This window comes from Emys orbicularis, chromosome 5 (genome assembly GCF_028017835.1).
Source record: "Emys orbicularis isolate rEmyOrb1 chromosome 5, rEmyOrb1.hap1, whole genome shotgun sequence".
Taxonomy (NCBI): Eukaryota; Metazoa; Chordata; order Testudines; family Emydidae; genus Emys; species Emys orbicularis.
In genome coordinates this window covers 7,517,464-7,538,595 of record NC_088687.1, presented here as the reverse complement: position 1 = coordinate 7,538,595, position 21,132 = coordinate 7,517,464, and positions in this window count along the sequence as shown.

Genomic DNA, 21,132 nt, shown 5'->3' with positions numbered 1-21,132 from the left:
AGAAAGATGTGGAGAAATTGGAAAGGGTCCAGAGAAGAGCAACAAGAATGATTAAAGGTCTTGAGAACATGACTTATGAAGGAAGGCTGAAAGAATTGGGTTTGTTTAGTTTGGGAAAGAGAAGACTGAGAGGGGACATGATAGCAGTTTTCAGGTATCTAAAAGGGTGTCATAAGGAGGAGGGAGAAAACTTGTTCACCTTAGCCTCTGAGGATAGAACAAGAAGCAATGGGCTTAAACTGCAGCAAGGGAGGTCTAGGTTGGACATTAGGAAAAAGTTCCTAACTGTCAGGGTGGTTAAACACTGGAATAAATTGCCTAGGGAGGTTGTGGAATCTCCATCTCTGGAGATATTTAAGAGTAGGTTAGATAAATGTCTGTCAGGGATGGTCTAGACAGTATTTGGTCCTGCCATGCGGGCAGGGGACTGGACTCGATGACCTCTCGAGGTCCCTTCCAGTCCTAGAATCTATGAATCTAATGCCAACTCTGGGTGGGAGAATCAGACCCCTATAATCTTTGTGTGGTAGGTCCACTTACATACCAGATCAAGCCTGCCAGGTGACATGGGAAGCTGCCTCTACTTGATCTACATCAGATCTCATCACCTCTTTCCCCAGGTTTTGAAGAGGACAAAAATCAACAGGTCTGGAGAGAAGTATATAGGAGGTAGCCTTGGTTGGTGCTAAAGCAGTGGCTTAGGAGCTGGGAGCCATTGATTCTATTTTTGGCTGTGCAACTGATCTACTACATTATTGAAGCAAGTCACCTGCCAGTCGGTGCCTCAGTTTCCCCAGCAGTACAATGGGCATAGTAGAATGAAATTCCTATGTAGAACGTGTGGGTCTCTCTCCATATTAAATGGGAGGCAGAGGAGGTATAAGTATTAGCTTAGGGAGTGCCAGGGTGAGGCCCAGAAGTCCATTATCCCGTAAAGCAGCAGAAATAAATCCATCCAAAAGCTGATGCAATCCACAACTTTGTCGCCTGTGAAATGGGGAATTCTGCTTCTCTCATTTCCTTTATAGGGGTTCTCATACTGCATGGGCACATTAATTACAGCATAACAATAAATAAATCTGATAAAACATCCTCATTTTATTCAGATAGGGAGAAAATCATCCCTGTGCACCCCTTAAGTCCTTTCCTGCAACTCAGTGTCTGGGAAAGTGGGCAATGAGGATGAAGGCGTTTCTGGGACGAGGTAGAGGAGGAGATGAGGCAGATGCAGTTATTTCACACGCAGGACTGAAGTGGATATGCTTCTGTTTGCCGAGGCGTGAAGTTGACCTTATGACTTATCTCCAATTTCATTACAAGCCTGAATTATGGGAACATCTCATTCAGTTCATTGTTTGACATTTTTAGGAGGAAGGTGCCGGAATTTCGGTATGTGGACACACTGGAATAATTGCCCAGATCTGGGCACTAAATAAGCAGCATCAAAATATGTTTGTAAACTGTAGTATTTCTTTCCTCTTTCCATGCAACATGATGTCCGCAGTAAGTTGCAGCGCAGAATTCTAGAGAATAAAAACATTTTGCACTGTATTATACACTTTACCGTCTTGGGGTAATGGTTCTGCTGCTGGTCTCTATTGTGATTTTAGGCCTAGATTATGCTTCGGGCTAGGCACTCACCCAGGAGTGGGAAAGTGAAACAAAACCCTCTTCCAGCCTTCTGGGGACTACCAGAGCCTTGGACTTAGGTGCACAGGACTAGAGAGGCATAGCATACCTGTTAATCCCTTCCTGGAAGCAGGTGGGCAGAGAGGGGCTAGAACCTAGGCATCAGCAGATTCCGACCCTTCCCCCAGAGAAAGAGGTAAGCAGGAAAGAAATTGTGCCTCAGGTTATGTCTATACTAGGAGCTAGGGTTGGGAGTCCCCTGCTCGTGTGCATATGCCCTAGCTCTCACTGGGCTAGCGTGAGTATGAATAGCAGCGTCGCCGCAGAATGGGTCACACCAATAGAATGGGTAGCCGCAGCGGAGTCACAGCTGAGCCATGCCAAGAACCCACCAGTTCCAGGTGGGTTTGTACTTGGCACTGCTCAGTTGTACCTTTGCTACCCATGCTGCCAGGGCTACACGGCTTTTCATACTCGCGCTAGCTCAGGGAGAGCTAGTGGGATATGTGTGCATGAGCAGGGGAATCACACCTTTGTCTCTGAGCCTCAGAGGGCGTCTCGGGCTGTACTGCTTTCTGGCTCTAGTCCTGAGGTGGTGCACTTTACCCCTTGCTCAGAGCTGTGCCGGGGTGGGCAAACTATGGCCCACAGGCCAGATCCGGCCCACCAGCCATTTTAATCCAGCCCTCGAGCTCTCACTGGGGAGTAGGGTCGGGGGCCACTCCACGCGGCTTCCAGAAGCAGCAAGCAGCAGCATGCCCCTCTCCCCCCCCCCCCCGGCTCCTATGCTTTACGGCAGCCAGGGGGCTCCGCTCTGCATGCTGCCCCCGCCCCAAACGCCGGCCCCGCAGCTCCCATTGGCCATGAACTGCAGCCAATGGGAGCTGCAAGGGCGGTACCTGCGGACGGGCCAGCGTGCAGAACAGCCTGGCTGCACCTCCGCATAGGAGCTGCATCGGAGAAAGGACATGCCGCTGCTTCTGGGAGCTGCTTGAGGTAAGCGCCCCCCAGAGCCTGCACCCCCGAGCCTCCCTTGATGCCCCCAACCCCCTGCCCAGCCCTGATCCCTCTCCTGCCCTCTGAACCCTCTTGGCCCCAGCCCGGAGCAATCTCCTGCACCCCAAACCTCTCATCCCCAGCCCTACCCCAGAACCCGCACCCCCAGCCAGAGCCTGAACCCCACCCCCCTTCTCCAGCCTTCATCCCCCTCCGAACCCCTCAGTCCCAGCCCGGAGCACCCTCCTACACCCCAAACTCTTTATCCCCAGCACCACCCCAGATCCCGCACCCCCAGCCGGAGCCCTCCCCTCTCCCCACAGATCCCATTCTCCTGCCCCAGGCCACAGCCCCCTCCCGCACCCTGGACTCCTAATTTCTGCCCCCTCCCCCCCCCCCCCAGAGCCTGCATCCCCAACCAGAGCCCTTACCCCCTCCCGCACCCCAAGCCCAATTTGTGAGCATTCATGGCCCGCCATACAATTTCTATTCCCAGATGTGGCCCTTGGGCCAGAAAATTTGCCCACCCTTGTTTTAGAAGGAAATGCAAAAATTGGTAAAGACAGGCTAAAAAACAAACAACAAAACAAACCCCAAACCTCTGAGAGTCTCCCATCGCTGTTACAGTAAAATCTTCATTCTCTCCCAGTGATTCAGATAGTATATGTAACAGTGTGTCTGATTAAGGCAGTGCCCCATTAGGACAACATGAAAAGGTGCCCTGCTGAGCTAATAATGAAGGGCTCCGGGGAGATCTTTCTTTAGTTTCAAAGGATTTTAGTTTGCTATTTGATTACTGGATGTAAAATATGGAAAGCAACGGAGTCCTCTTTTTTTTGTATATTTGCAGAGCAGGTTTTGCGTCTCTACATGGATTTGTCATTATTTTGTTTTATGTATAGGTTTTTGTTCTCTTTGTAATATGGCCATGCCATGAACTGTACTGTAATGCTGATACTGGCTTTAGGCACAACCATTGCCCACTCAGAGTTTCATTGTAATCGAAAAACAGGTACTTACAAAGGTGATTTTCTGAGGCAGATTTCTTGCCTTTCCTCTAGCATTGCTCAGCAAAGAGCCATTCCACCTATTATATCCCTGAGTCAGACGTAAAAAGACCCACCTTCTCTGGCTGCCAGCCTGAGTCAGAAAAACAGCTCTGCAATTCTCCTTATCTGACACCTGATCACTCTTTGTAATGCCCCAAAGCAGCATAAATACTCTATTGTTCCTTCATAGGTGGACAAACTAATGGAAACACCATGCTGGGAGATTCTATAACTTCATGAGCACCATGAGTGTTGATTACACTTAAAGGTACTTGCTAGGACTCTTCAAAAGATCTCAATGGACTATATCTCTTTGTGCCCAAACTGGTTGGGATTTGGGAAGTAATTGGGTTCCATATCCGCTGACATTATTGCACCTCTACTCTTCTAGATTCCTAGGGCATATCTGTGTCACTCAACTCTTTTAATATTATTCATCATTTCCATTTCAGTAGATCTTAGAGGATCAAACCAAGTTCAGGGCCCCATTGTGCTGGCTGCTGTACATACACAGAGTAAGAGACAGTCCTTGGCTCAAAGTCTTTACAATCTAAATCAGACAAAAGTAGCTGTCCTATCCCCATTTTGCAGATGGTGAGCCTGAAACAAAGATTAAGGCCCAGATCCTCAAAAGGTATTTAGACACCTAACTCCCATTGGGATGAAAGAGTTTTGCGCCAAAATACTTTTGAGGATCTGGGCCTAAGCGACTTATCCTAGGTCAAATAGGAACTCTCATCTCCCAAGTCCCATTCCCACAAGATCTTTTCCTTCTTTTATGTAGGATATTGTCATGGTGGCTTGCAAAGGGGCACAACTGTATGAAAGAATACAAGAGTACCAGGTGAGGGCTACATAACCTCTAGGGATTGGACAGAGAACCCTGGGTCATTTCACAAAGGCCAAACAGCCATCAGTTTGCACTGGTTTTTCAGCCACTATCAGCTTAGGTGGCAATGGCATCAGTTTCCCAAGGGAGCATATCTCCATATCCCCTCAATGGTCACTGATGCATCCAGTTCAAATATACTTTAATTTGGAAGATCAAGGGTTTTTAAACCAACTCCAAATCTGATCAATATCACATTGAGTAACGCCTACGATATTTCAATCTGAAATGCCTCAGCAATTCTAAATTGCTTCACACATGCCTAGAACCTGATCCCATACAAATTCACGACCTTGTTACAGTATGGACTGTGCCAATAATGTTCAATCACTTTGTACCGTGTGCAGTAATTAAAACCATTACTGTGCTATAAATTGCTTAATAAATACTTCATTTCATTCATTCCTCAGTAAACCTAGTCGCTTTCTGTAGGCTGAGTTCCACACATCTTAAACTTACAATAATGACTAACAAAAAGGAGAAATTCAAGTTCAGAAGAATTTTTTTTTCCCTTGTAAGTACAACAATAATAAAGCAAGCACCTGTGAAGTACCAGTTGACTGAATTCATGTGATGGGAAAAGATCACTCTTATTCACTTCGGCAGAGTTTTGACAATAGTTATTCTTTTAGGAGTGGACATATGTCAAGGATGAAAATGGAGATGGGGAAGTTGAAGCAATACACACATATGCATGCCGTATGTCTACTCCCAGGAGACTAGATAGATTGACTGATTGATTCTATCTTATCTGTGTATGAGAAAGAGAATCTACATCCATGGGTAAAATTTCCAAAAGTGAGTGCTGATCTTGGGCGTCTCCATTGTTGGTTGTTTACGTGAAGACATCCTAAAGAGGCTTAATTTTCAGAGTGCGGGTATTCAGCACCTTCTGAAAATCAGAGATGTCTCAAGTTAGGCACCCTAAATAAAATTGTTATTTCTATCTGATATTTTTCACAGAGGAACCTTGATCGGCGGGTGGAGGGTTGTTATTTTCATTGAAGAAGTACCTGTCTTAAAAATACACACACACACACACACACACTGCAATATCCAGGGGCACATATAAAACCCTACCTCAGGGGTATAGTTAGGGAATGAGTTACTGAGCCAACTGTAAAAATACGCATCTTTTAGCTCTCTCTTCTGACATAGTGCTTAAAAATTAGCTGTGGTTTCTCCACCTGTTTTATAGTCTGATGCTGCAAACGGTTACTGCTGTGATAACGCAGGCCTGTTTGCTTTGGATGCTTTGATGCTGCTGAACTGGTGATTGTTTTCATAAACAAACAAAAACAACTGAAGGCAAACACTGACTTTTTGTTTCCATATAGTATTGTTAAGTCCTTTATATCGACATGAAATTTACACAGGCAACAATCCCGGTCATAGCCTGCACTCATTTGCAGTCAATTTAGTCGCCCCAGTTTCTTAACAATCAATCAGTCTTCAAGGATTTTTTTTTATCGCTTGGTCTATAAATATTAGTATCATGTACAGATTTATTGCCCACAGTTAAGCAGACATTGAGAAGTTCTGTACAATGAGGCATTAGAAATCTATCAGTGCCATATGCTACATACTAACTTAGTCAGGTGGCTGCTTTAAAGGTATTTCTTTAAAAAGCCAACTGCATCAAGGAATCCACTCTTTGTACTAATCTGAAATTCTAACACTTTTACAAAGGATTTCATATTTGAAGGGAACTTTGCACATGTAATTAAAAGGGAAACAATCCAAGGCAGAGAATATTCCTGAGAATCTAACTCCATATCCTATCTTGACTTAATAATTGAAAGTATATCCAGAGTCTACTTAAGTGAAAAACTATCACATTTATTCCATTACCCGGGACCAGCTGCAACTGTTATGAAAGATAAAGAAGGAGAGAAAGAAACCGCTTTGGTGGAAAGAAAATCCTGTTACCAAGAGACTGAAAGCAAAACATTCCACTGGAGCGTCACGCAAAGTGATTCCGCCAGACAATTTTGACAAATATTTTCAAGCTTCCTAGAGCCTTTTTGGCAAAATACTAAATTTCCATGATAAAAGTCAGTAGTTTCTCATGCCAAAGCCTACAACATAGTGGCATTCTGAGGCACTGTGCCTTGCCAGTATGGCACTGAAAATCTGAAATCAAATGAAAGGAAAAGAATTTATAATCCAGATGTGTGTGAGTTTTGGACTAGCTCTGTCCCTGAGTTTCAGCGATAAGTGAAGCTGTTATTATTACTTGCAGACAAGGACAATGCTGAGTCCATTTCTCTTCTTTTCCTCTTTGGCTTCCCAAAGGCCTAGGACTCTGCTCTGTGGGCTCCAGAAGCATCATCCTGACTTTTTGTTTGGACTACTTTAACTTTCCTCCAGAAAGGGGGGTCATGCCTTGGACATACAGCTGGACAGCTGCTGCCCTGGGCTCTCAGACAGGAGAAGTGCTCCACCCCGAGGTGCTAGACGGGGATAGCCTATTTCCCTGGCCTGGGCTTTTCTGATGTTCATATAGGCACAAATTCCAACTAGCATGTGTCCCGTTCATTTAAAAATGTCTCCAACCATCAAACATTTGCTTGGGGTCAATTCCCCCTATAAACTCTAAGGAGTGTGTGTTGATGGGAGAGGGTTGAATTGCAGCTGTGTTCTGATAGGAAGGGTGTTCCAAGCACGGGAGCAGCATGGATGAAGGCACAAAGACAAACACAGGAGAAGAAAATATTTGGTTACAAAAGTCACTGTGGACCTACCCCTTGGGAGAAAGGATTGGGGTAGCTTGCCACTGGGACAAAGAGGTATCATAGAAGCACAGGGCATCTCTGCACATGGTCCTGATCTCCTGCTGCTTCCTGGGAGCAATGCCAATCCCCTGGGATTTGTGGGGCTTGTGGGCTAGAGAAAAACTTTGGCCTTGGAAGATCAATTAGGGCAAACAGTCTCTGTGGGGATCTCAATGGATTTTCTCCTTCCTTTTGGCCCCCACCTTCACATTCTATCACAGCAGGTGGTAACTGGACCCTGTATTGTCTTGAAACTTGATGATTACATTTTAAAGTAACTTATTAGGCGCCTCAAAATGTGGTAGTCACATTGGGTCAAATTCATCTCTGGCGTCACCTCATTGTAGTTAATGGGATGTTGAATTTAGTGCATGTTAGCTAAAGAAAGGAATCCAAACACTGATGACGGAAAGAAAAAAGAGACCTAAAGAAACTAAGATCTTAAGCCCACAACAAACATTTCATGATGAATAGTCACACTGACTTGTTTGCAGATGGAATGAAAGATGGAACCATGGAATTAGACAGTTTTACTAGAAAAAATGGAAAAACATCATGTGTGTCTTTTACTACGTACATCACCAGACAACAAACAATTCCCCCAATCTTCTTCCAGCAAGATTTGGGGCCTCACTATCCGTTAGTGCAATTACGACCTCTTGGAAGTGCAGGCATATACAAATTCAGTGACTCAGACTATTTAATGGTTAATGTCAAACTCTAGTCACATTTGGAATCCTTCAAATCCTGCTCAACTGCTGAATTTCATCACACATATTGGGTTAAGAGCTCAAATGGTAAGGAAATGGAAAGCAGTTGACGGGCTTCCTGTTCTCTTGATGTTTTATGGCATTGTCCAGGCCAACCACTCGTTCCTAACAGATTAGATTGAGAAGTGTGAAAGACACTAATATTTGAAATGTCTCATCTTTGAAATACTAAAAGGGAATATCAAGAAAGCCTGCTCATGATATATGGCACATACCAGTTATCAACTCTCTGCAGGACAGAAACACAAGCCAGAGTCAGCTTTAGGAACTTGGAGCAGCAAAGCAACACACAGGAGGAGAGATGAACAACGACACTGCACTCACAGCCAGTAGGAATTACCAACTTGGACACCCAGACTTGAACTGAGGACCTCTTGATCGATGGTCAAATGCTCTACCACAGCTTCCTCTGTAGAAGATCACTGCTACATCAGACATCAACTTTCAAAGGAAGAAAAAGCACAGCAAGTTCAGGATGAATTTCCAAAAAACACACATCTCAAAAGCCTCCATTATCAGTAGCACATCTGCACATTCAAAATGGATGAGACTAGAACTTGTACTGGATTGCCAACATGCAAGAGAGGGCCAACGGATTATCACTGCCTTGCCTTCCTGTGTTACAACTCTTTGACATCATCCAAACTACACTAATGCCTCTAGAATTAGACTGGTCCCATTTGTGTGATACCAAAGCCTGGCAAGGCTCAGAGACCTCTGGTCAAAGGAACAGAAGAGGGCTGCCATATACAACCTTGGCAGAGTTTCCCTGGCTGGGCACTCATCCAGCTGCTGTGTTTGTGTCCCGCCACACTAAAGTAGTCTTGTGCAAAGCTTCCCTTGGTCTGCGTTGGCTCCAGACCCATCTTTTTCCTTTGCCTCTCTGGTCATGCGGACCAGCTGCCTTCGTCCCAAGGGCTAGTGCTGTCCCCTAGACTTCCCGGAACTTAAGCAGACCCTCTTCTATAACTACATCTTGGAGGCACTCTGGGTTTATAGTTCACCTCTTCAGGGACACAGGAGAGGTGTAGCACATAACGCAGATATAGACTTTTCAAAGGTTTCTAAACAAAATTACTCTTTACTTTGGATAGTACAAAAGATATACAGATCTAGGCAAAAATAATTAAGCTATATGTATTTCCCTGCCTCAGTTTCCTCACCACTCCGGAGCATTCTTTGGGCTTGGGCAGGGTCCTCTGGGATACTGTTTCTCAACCACCGGTCCCTGAGATCTCCCTGACACAGTTTAGGAAGGCAGCAAGCCAGTCCCTGGTATCAAAAAGTTGAGAAACACTGCTCTGAGGTGTCTTGATTCCTGAGCTCCAGGCTTCTTCTCCAAATCCTGAAATCTCACCGACTGTTGCATAAAGTACATGTGTACACATACACACCCAAAGATCCTCTCTTTTAAAACCTTCTACCTCCCTTGACAGGTGATCTCCACCCCAATAAACCCCAGCCAGTGATCAAAACCTCTCATCAGGTGATCCATTATTTATTTATCTCACCCATGAAGTTCACATCCCTGGGCAGCAGCCATCTTTTTGTCTAAGAGTGCTGCATTTGAATGGATAATCCTTGTAGTTTAATGTCCTGTATGGTTATCCTTGTGCAATGTGCAAGAAGCACTTGGAGGAGAGAAAGGTGATCAGGAACAGTCAACATGGATTCACCAAGGGCAAGTCATGCCTGACCACCCTGATTGCCTTCTATGATGAAATAACTGGCTCTGTGGATATGGGGAAAGCAGTGGATGTGGTATACCTTGACTTTAGCAAAGCTTTGGATATGGTCTCCCACAGTATTCTTGCCGGCAAGTTAAAAAAGTATGGATTGGATGAATGGACTATAAGGTGGATAGAAAGCTGACCAAATCATCAGGCTCAACAGGTAAATGATCAATGGCTCAATGTCTAGTTGGCAGCCAGTATTCAAGTGGAGTGCCCCAAGGGTTGGTCCTGGGGCCGGTTTTGTTCAATATATTCATGAATGATCTGGATGAAGGGATAGATTGTACCCTCAGCAAGTTTGTGGATGACACTAAGCTGGAGGGTAAGGATAGGATCCACAGTGACCTAGACAAATTGGAGGATTTGACCAAAAGAAATCTGATGAGGTTCAACAAGGACAAGTGCAGAGTCCTGCACTTAGGATGGAAGAATCCCATGCACTGCTATTGGCTGGGGACTGTCTGGCTAAGCGGCAGTTCTGCAGAAAAGGACCTGGGGATTTCAGTGCACAAAAAGCTGGATATGAGTCAACAGTGTGCCCTTGTTGCCAAGAAGGCTAATGGCATATTGGGCTGCATTAGTAGGAGCATTGCCAGCAGATTGAGGGAAGTAATTATTCCCCTCTATTTGGCACTGGTGAGGCCACATCTGGAGTATTGCATCCTGTTTTCCCCCCCACACCCCCCCCACACACACATTACAGAAAGGATGTGGACAAATTGGAGAGAGTCCAGTGGAGGGCAATGAAAATGATTAGGGGGCTGGGGCACTTGACTTATGAGGAGAGGCTGAAGGAACTGGGCTTATTTAGTCTGCAGAAGAGAGGGGGGGGGGATTTGATAGCAGCCTTCAACTACCTGAATGGGGGTTCCAAAGAGGATGGATCTAGACTGTTCTCAGTAGTGGCAGATGACAGAACAAGGAGCAATGGTCTCAAGTTGCAGTGAGGGAGGTTTAGGTTGGATATTAGGAAAAACTATTTCATTAGGAGGGTGGTGAAGCATTGGAATGGGTTACCTAGGGAGGTGGTGGAATCTCCATCCTTACAGGTTTTTAAGGCCCAGCTTCACAAAGCCCTGGCTGGGATGATTTAGTTGGGGTTGGTCCTGCTTTGAGCAGGGGGTTGGACTAGATGACCTCCTGAGGTCCCTTCCAACCCTGATATTCTATGATTCTATGATAATTTGTCCTGTGCATTTTAATTTAGTATGGAGGAAGAACACAGCATGGAAGGCAAAAAACCTCCACATTCAAAATTAAGTTTGCAGTCAGACAAAGACACACACAGAGTCCCCGGTATCAGCCAGATTTCATAAGCTATAAATAGACACATTCCATGAATCATCACACAAGCACTTCTGCCGGGACAGTCCCTCCAGCAGATATCACTGATGGACTGTCTAGTGATAGAAATTTACACAGTCAGAGGAGTCAAGAGCCAGGACTTCAAAAAATGGCCATTTAGAGGATGGAGGCTATCTCAACCCAACAAATGTGAAAGGTTTTGCAGGAAAAGAAGGAAACACACAGCTTTGAACTGGATACTGCTTGATTTACAAATGTTCTACCTGTATGTTATACCTCCCTGGCAAGGGCGCTTTGCCTTCCTTGCACAGGAAGTTAAGCCCACCTGTAGGTGGAATACATCTGGAACAGTTTCAGGATGGATTTTTAAAACCACAAATCTCACAAGCTTCCCTCATCAACCACGTGTATGCACAGTCTGAATGGGCGAGCCCAAAACATGGCCTGGACTGACAAAGTAAATGAGGACAAGAGATTATCAGCGACTTCTTCTCTTATGATTCTTTGACCTCATCCAAACTGTATCACAATGTCTGAGTCCATTGTTGTGAGACCAAAGCCTAATAACTCTCATTGACCAAGCCTTGTGGGGAGGAGAAGCGGGAACTTCCACCTTGACATTCCATCCAGGACATATCACCAATGGACTGTCTAGTGATGGAAGTTTGCACTGTATGAGTAATCAAGAGCCAAGATCATGAAAAGGTACACACAGAGGATGGAGGCCATCCCAAGTTAACAAATATGGAAGTGATATGCTTTATAGAAAGGCAAGGAGGGCATGCTCAAATTTGACCTGGGGAACCTCTCAATTGGAAACAAATGCTCTGCTACTGAGCTGTGCCCCCCTGGAAAATGCTCTCTACCTTCTTCACATGTTAAAGTTCAACCTAGATTTTTCTAGTCTCTAGCACATAGGCCTAAATTCTCTGTTGAATTGAATCATGTACTGCTAGGAAAAATTGAGAGAAAAGTCATCTAACTTTTCACATCACATTTTCTTCTTGCTTGTAGACCTGCAGGGAAGCATAAGACCACCTGTAGTGGGAATACATCTATAGCACTTTCGTGAGATTAAAGATTTGAAAATTGCTGTCTTTTCAAGTGTAGTCTGAATAGTTGTCGGAGGTGGGAGCCAGGCAGCCCAACCCCCTGCTCTGGGGGCAGCCCGGGAGTTGTGCATCCCGTGAAGCCTAAAATGTTCCAAAATGGACATTTTCAGGATTTTCAGTTTGTGGGAATTTTTTTTTAAAAAAGGTTTTGTTCTGATTTGGAGCAAAACCAAATTTTGAAAGAGTGAAATTTCATGGGAACCAAAAAGTCATGTTTCAGCCAGTTCTTGTTATAAGTAACTGAAAAAAACAGTTTCTTCTAAAGATGTCAGGCGAATTATAGATGTTGCTACTGCCCTACCTATAACAACAACTTTAGGTGACTTAAATAGGTGCAGATTAAATCCATTATTAATTAAAAATGTACTTTCTCTCCCCCGGCCCCATATCTGTGATATTCACTAAGCCATGGCAGGATAATTTCTGCCATGATGTGACATTATGTTCTCAAAACATTTCAAGTTTGTTCAGTCCACTAATTTTTATCACTGGAAATATTCTTTCGTTATATTACAATTTTAATCTTAATGTTTTGGCACTTGGCTCTTCTTACACATGAATTGCTAGTATTTTAGGGCTGAATTTTCAAAATCCTTCAGCATTCACTTAGACATCTAAGGGAAGCTGCTAGATTCTCAGCTGAGAGTTTGTTGAGAACAATGAGGGTTCCTGGGCATTTGGTCTTGTGAAAACTTGTCCCCTTCATTGGGGTAGCAAAGGGGGCTCTGTGGGGGTGATGAGCCCTTTCAAAACTCTGACCCTTAGTTCGCTATTCCAAGTTTATGCATATAAAAATAGGCCTACTATCCTTGTTTAACAGATGATCTCAAATCTATCCAATCATGCTGTTTATAAGCATGAAACTGAACAGCTTCTAGGTGCATGCCAGTGAACTATCAAATTAGCAGTAGTTGCCTGCACCTGTGAGCAGTTTGCATCGCTCAGACAGCAAAATAATGTATCAAATGTTTTAAAATTGGGTATTATCATATAGTGAGAGCAATTAGTTACAACTGGTTAGTTTCAATGAGGACTGTTGGAAGGAAGAGTTAACAGGAGACACATTGTAAGCTACTCATCCAAGAAGGCATGATGTGAATGTCCTCATGAAGCAAGACAGCTATTTCTTTGCAAAGGTTTTTTCAGCCCAGTCACCAGAGTGGATAAAACAGATCAAAAGAAATACGTATTTTAGACGAAGTACGTGATTTATTGCGCTTATTGTCACATCATCACTTAACAAAGCACAGATCTATTCTGCACTAGGCGCAATATCAAATGGTGTGAAGTTGTGGGCTCATTGTAGTCATGATCCTTCAGAGAAAGGCATGATTACACTGGCAAGAGCCATGTCTTTAAGAAGAGAGCATACATCTCTTGCTAAACACAGCAGATAAAAAGCACTCAGCAGTCGCTGCTACCTGGGAATCCAGCACCAATTTTGATGAAATTTTCAGTTGTCGAAATTTGGGAAGAAAGGGAATTAAAGAGATTTTTTTTCATCTTTTTTCCAGTCATTGGTACTGACTGATGTTATAAACATTACAATGTTGGCCTTTAAAGACTCAAATGTTGACTCCCTCAGTGTTGCAAGCATTATATTCAAGATCCAAGAAGGCGGATGTTAGCAAATATGTGAAATATAGAATCATAGAAGATTAGGGTTGGAAGAGACCTCAGGAGATCTAGTCCAACCCCCTGCTCAAAGCAGGACCAACACCAACTAAATCATCCCAGCCAGGGCTTTGTGAAGCTGGGTCTTAAAAACCTCTAAGGATGGAGATTCCACCACCTCCCTAGGGAACCCATTCCAGTGCTTTACCACCCTCCTAATGAAATAGTGTTTCCTAATATCCAACCTAGACCTCCCCCACTGCAACTTGAGACCATTGCTCCTTGTTTTGTCATATGCCACCACTGAGAACAGCCTAGATCCATCCTCTTTGGAACCCCCCTTCATGTAGTTGAAGGCTGCTATCAAATCCCCCCTCACTCTTCTCTTCTGCAGACTAAATAAACCCAGTTCCCTCAGCCTCTCCTCATAAGTCGTGTGCCCCAGCCCCCTATTTTTTGCCCTCTGCTGGGCTCTCTCCAATTTGTCCACATCCCTTCTGTAGTGGGGAGCCCCAAACTGGACGCAATACTCCAGATGTGGCCTCACCAGTGCCGAATAGAGGGGAATAATCACTTTCCTCCATCTGCTGGCAATGCTCCTACTAATGCAGCCCAATATGCCATTAGCCTTCTTGGCAACAAGGGCACACTGTTGACTCATATCCAGCTTCTCGCCCACTGTAATCCCCAGGTCCTTTTCTGCAGAACTGCCACTTAGCCAGTCGGATGAGATGAATTTTCCTTTCAAAAACCAGAAAGACGTGTAAAGTTTGGCCAGAGAGCTGGTTGAAAGACTATCTCTGATGGTTGAGAGAGTAATTCAGCTGCCATGCTCATTCAGGATTTGAGTGCCACTAGGACTTCAGGTAACAGTGCTAGTCATTATCAGCTACAATGAAGTGTTTTTGTGATCCTTCAATGACAAATAGCTTCAATCTATGCCATTCATCCAACCATCAAATGGACACATGATTACTGCTCATCAAATAATGACTGATGAAATTCATCCTAAGATACTTAAGGAACTAGCTGCAGAATCTCATAACAGTTAGCAATTATCTTCGAGAACACATGAAGGACAGGTGAGATCCCAGAGGACTGGACAAGGGTAAACATAGTACATATGTTTAAAAGGGGGAACAAAGAGGACCCAGAGAATTAACGTTAATGCCTGGAAAGATCCTGGAACAAATTATTAGACTATCAGTTCGTAAGCACCTAGAAGATAATAGGGTTATAAAGAATAGCCAATATGGATTTGTCAGGAACGAATCATACCAAATCAACCTAATTTCCTTCTTTGACCGCGTTATTGGTCTAATGGATGGGGGGAAGCCGTACAGATGATATATCTTGATTTTAATAAGGCTTTTGACATAGTCCCACATCACTCATAAGCAAACTAGGGAAACATGGCCTAGATGAAATTATGTAAATTGGGTGCAAACCTTTTTGAAAACTGTACTCAGAGTAGTTTTCAGTGATTCTCTGTCAAATTTGGAGGGAATATCTAATGGGGTCCCACAGGCCTCAGTCCTGGATCCATTACTAATCAATATTTTCATTAGTGACTTGTAAAATGGAGTCAAGAATATGCTAAAATTTTGAAGATGACACCAAGCTGGGGTTGGGAGAGTTACATTCCCTTTGGAGGACGGGATTCGAATTCAAATTGACCTTGACAAATTGGAGAATTGGTCTGAAATTAACAAAATGAAATTAAATAAAGACAAGTACAAAGTACTTCACCTAGGAAGGTAAGATCAAATGCACAATTACAAAATAGGAAATAACTGGCTAAGTGGTAGTACTGCCAAAAAGGACCGGGGATTATAGTGGATCACAAACTGATATGAGTTAACACTGTGATGAAGTTGTGAAAAAGTCTAATATCATTCTGGGGTGTATTAACAGGAGTGTCGAATGTAGGACGATTACCTCCCGTATCTCCCTGTATTCAGCATTGGGAAAGCCTCAGCTGGACTACTGTGTCCAGTTCTGGGCACCACTCTTCACGAAAGCTGTGGACAAATTGGATAGAATCCAGAGGAGAGCAACAAAAATTATAAAAGATTTAGAAAACCTGACCTATGAGAAGAAGTTAAAAAAACTGGGAATGTTTAGCCTCAAGAAAGGAAAACTGCAGGGCGTGGGGTGGACCTGATATCCGTCTTCAAATATGCTAAGGGCTGTGTGGCGGGGCGATGACTCAGCGGCGCGGCGCCTCCTGCTGGTCGTCCAGGGAATTAGCTCTTTTCCAGCCCGGAGCGCCCTCTGCAGGCTGGTGTCTCACCTGCCGCTGGCCCCCGTGTCCCTCCCGGATCCCAGTGCCCCTTACTTCGGGATTCTGCCCCTAGCAGCAACCCACTGTCTCTGGGTTTCCCCTCCCAGGGGAACCCCCAACCCTCTATCCCACCTTGCCTCAGTGGCTACTGCCAGTCATCGTCTCGCCCCTGCTTACTGGGGCAGACGGCAGTCTGTAAACCAATCATCACTGGCAAGGGGGGTTTGGACCTGCTGCCTTTCCTAAACCTGGGCTGCACCTCTGCAACCCCAGTACCCTTCCCAGCCTTTACCAAGGCCTGCAGCCTGGGGGTTTTCCAGCCTGGAGCTCCCCAGCTCCTCTGGCCTTTCCCCAGCCCTGCTCCACTCTAGGTACCCTGCTGAGTTCCCTAGCAGCTAGGCCCGTCTCTCTTCACAGTAGAGAAAGACTCTGTTTCAGTCTCTGGCCCTCAGCCCTCTTATAGGGCCAGCTGTGGCCTAATTGGGGCATGGCCCCACCTGTGGCTGCTTCCCCCAATCAGCCTGGCTTTTCCCCACTGCAGCCCTCTCCCAGGGCTGTTTTATGCCCTTCATGGCAGGAGCGGGGTGACCACCCCGCCACAGGCTGTTATAAGGAGGACTGTGATAAATTCTTCTCTATGTGCACCAAAGAGAGGAAAAGAAGTAATGGGCTTAATCTGTAGCAAGGGAGATTTTAGGTTAGATATTAGGAAAAACTTTCTAACTATAAGGATAGTTAAGCTTCCGAGGGGTGTTGTGGAATCCGTCAGATTATGTTTAAGAACAGGTTAGATAAGTACCTGTCAAGGGTGGTTTAGGTTTACTTTCCCCCTCAGTGCAGGGGACTAGAACACATGACCTCCCAACCTCTCCTCCAGCCCTATGTTTCTATGGGTATGTCTACACTACGAGAGTAGTTCGATTTTACTTAAATCGAATATGTGGAATCAATATTACAAAATCGAACGTGTGTGTCCACACTAAGGACAGTAATTTGACTTTGTGAGTCCACACTAACGGGGAAAGCGTCAACATTGGAAGCGGTGCACTGTGGGCAGCTATCCCACAGTTCCCGCAGTCCCTGCTGCCCATTGGAATTCTGGGTCGAGCCGCCAATGCCTTCTGGGTAAAAAAATGTGTCGAGGGTGCTTTTGGGTAACTGTCGTCATCCATCCGTCACTACCGCCCTCCCTCCCTGAAAGCGCCGGCGGGAAATCAGTTCGCGCACTTTTCTGGTCAGTGACAGCGCGGACGCCACAGCACTGCGAGCATGGAGCCCGCTGCGACCATCGCTGCAGTTATGGCCGTTGTCAACACCTCGCAGCTTATCATCCACCTTTCCCAGAGGCAGATGCAGAGAAATCAGGCGAGGAGGCTACGGCAGCGCGGTGAGGACCTGAAGTCTGAGAGTGGCACAGACCTGTCACAAAGCACGGGACCCCGCGCCGAGGACATCACGGTGGCAATGGGTCATGTTGATGTTGTGGAACGGCGATTCTGGGCCCGGGAAACAAGCACGGACTGGTGGGACCGCATAGTGCTGCAGGTCTGGGATGAATCACAGTGGCTGTGAAACTTTCGCATGCGGAAGGGAACTTTCATGGAACTTTGTGAGTTGCTGTCCCCTGCCCTGAAGCGCAATGACACCCGGATGCGAGCAGCCCTGACTGTCCAGAAGCGAGTGGCCATAGCCCTCTGGAAGCTTGCAACGCCAGAAAGCTACCGGTCAGTCGCGAACCACTTTGGCGTGGGCAAATCTACCGTGGGGGTTGTTGTCATGCAAGTAGCCAACGCAATCGTTGAGGTACTGCTCTCAAAGGTAGTGACCCTGGGAAACGCGCAGGTCATCATAGATGGCTTCGCCGCGATGGGATTCCCAAACTGCGGTGGGGCTATAGATGGAACTCACATTCCTATCCTGGGACTGGACCACCAGGCCAGCCAGTACATCAACCGAAAGGGCTACTTTTCAATGGTGCTGCAAGCACTGGTGGACCATAGGGGACGTTTTACAAACATCACCGTCAGATGGCCGGGCAAGGTTCATGACGCTCGTGTTTTCAGGAACTCAGGTCTGTTTAGACGGCTGCAGGAAGGTATTTACTTCCCGGACCAGAAAATAACTCTTGGGGATGTGGAGATGCCTATAGTCATCCTCGGGGACCCAGCCTACCCGCTAATGCCCTGGCTCATGAAGCCCTATACTGGCGCCCTGGACACTGAAAAAGAACTCTTCAACTACCGGCTGAGCAAGTGCAGAATGGTGGTGGAGTGTGCTTTTGGCCGTCTCAAGGGGAGATGGAGAAGCTTACTCACTCGCTGTCATCTCAGCGAAACCAATATCCCCATTGTTATTGCAGCTTGCTGTGTGCTCCACAATCTCTGTGAGAGCAAGGGGGAGACCTTTATGGCGGGGTGGGAGGTTGAGGCAAATAGCCTGGCTGCTGATTATGCCCAGCCAGACAGCCGGGCGATTAGAAGAGCCCAGCGGGAAGCGCTGTGCATCCGGGAGGCTTTGAAAGCTAGGTTCCTGAGTGAGCAGGGTAACCTGTGACTTTTAAGTTTGTGTTAAGAGAAGCTGAACCTGCCCCCGTTTCTTTACCCACTAAATGTTCAGTATCCTCTCCAGTTACATACCCCATTCCCCCCCTTCCAACACACGTTTAAAAATAAAATCACTTGAATTTTGTTAATGAACACCGTTTTCTTTATTACTGTTTTCGCGGGAAAGTGTTGAACCTGGGACGCAGACTGTGGTGGGGAGCGGGTGTAGTGTAGTGATGCAAATGACGCTTCTAAACTCCAGGAATGACAGGCTCCGCAGTGGTGGACTGGTGGTTTCAACGGACCCTGCCACCCCTCCTGTTCGGGACTCTGTGTGTGGGGGGGCTATGTGACTTTGTGGCAGGGGGAGGACGGTTACAGATCCCCTGCTGCGTGGCTCTGTGATCCAGGATAAGGACCGCTGCATAAGATCTCTAACTGCCCTCCCCCGCCACAAAGTCACAGAGCCCCGCCCCCCCCCCCCCCCCACAGAACATGAAAACCACCTCCCAGACTGACCAGGGTAACTAGTGACTGCAATGTGTGTGTGCCCTGCTGCTGAACCTGCCCCCGCCTCTGTACCCTGGTAAAGGTGACTGTCCTGTCCAATTACCAACCCCCTTCCCCCCCTCCAGACAGACTCTCCTCTAAAAGAACATGATGGAAACAGTAATGAACAGAAACGTATTTTTTATTAGCAACTACACATGAAACTGGGGGGTGAAACTTGGACGGGGGCTTGGGTGAGGCGGGAAGGAAAGGACTTGTCAAATTTTGGGGAATGAGAGCCTTCTAGTACTAGAGCAGTCTGCAGGGGTGGAGTGAGAGTTTTCACGGACTCTGCCGCCCCTCCTTCTTTGGACTTTGGGTGAGGGGGGTATGGGACTTGGTGGTGGGGGAGGGCGGTTACAGATAGACTGCAGCGGGGCTCTGTCCTCCTGCCTCCGGTCCTGCAGAACATCCACAAGGCGCCGGAGCGTGTCCGTTTGCTCCCTCATTAGTCCAAGCAGCGTTTGAGTCGCCTGCTGGTCTTCCTGCCGCCACCTCTCCTCCCGTTCCATGTGTGATCGGTGCATTTGGGACAAGTTATCCCTCCACTGGGTCTGCTGGGCTGCCTGGGCTCGGGAGCAGCCCATAAGTTCTGAGAACATGTCCTCCCGTGTCCTCTTCTTCCTATGCCTAATCTGCGCTAGCCTCTGGGAGTGTGATGCCAGGCTAGGTCGGGAGACTGTCACAGCTGTGGGAATGGGAAAAAGGGAGTGAATTCCTCAGAAAGATAAATTTAGTTGTGAACAAAGAACATAGTCTTTCTCTGTGAACAAGACCATGCACAGCACCTATCACATGCGCACTCAGGACAAGGTCGAATTTTCGGCCTTCGCATTCAGTGCCTGGGGTCTTGCAGTGCAGATCAGAGAAGCGGGGCAGGACACCGGAATTTGTGTAGCAGGCCGACATGGTAAGCCGTAGACTTGTGGCTGCTTAAAACTTTAATAATAGCACTGGCCTCCTTTCACGTTCAAAGCAATGCCAGTCCCTGCTGCCAGCAATCCGGCAAGCATGAACTCTGCCCCTGTCCCACCCCCTTGCGGCTGTCCCAGGGAAAGATCCCTGTATACTGCCCCTCTCCCGCCTCCACCGCGTGGCTGTAAACCGCCGGTTACAGTTCTGTAAAGGAACAGGCAAGCAGTCCCAATACTAACATTCCCCTACCTAATTCAAAGCAGGTCACCATGAGCGACATCACTCTGATGAGGATTTCAGAGACGGAGAAAGAAAGGATGCTTCGGGAAAGCCTGCAAAGACCAGGGCCGTATGCCGCCATGCTCTGCAGGGCAATGATCCCGGAGTACTTGCTTGTCTCCTGGCGCGGAAATGTTTCCTACTACGGAGGACCCAATAAGGCCGCTCTCCCCAGGAACCTGATGCAAAGGCTTTCCAATTACCTCCAGGAGAGCTTCGTGGAGATGTCCACGGAGGATTTCAGCTCTATCCCCGGACATATAGACCGGATTTTACTGTAGCTGCACTGGCAGGGACTAAACAGTAGAGCGGCTTGGGCAGAACAATCATGCTAAACCGGACATTGTTAGATTTTTTTCAGTAGTTGCACTGCCAGGGACTGAAACGTTAAGCGCCTAGGGCAAAGTAATCATGCAAAACCCATTGTTAATATTGTTAATATTCCTGTTCTGTTAAAAATAAATGTTTAGATGTTTTAAACACTTACTGAGTGATCCTTCCCCTGATTCTGTGTCCGGGTTAACGCCTGGGGACGGTTGGTAGGGGATCTCTGTAAGGGTGATGAAGAGATCCTGGCTGTCGGGGAAATCAGCGTTGTAAGCGCTGTCGACTGCCTCGTCCTCCTCATCTCCTTCCTCATCTTCCCCGTCCGCTAACATCTCCGAGGAACCGGCCATCGACAATATCCCAT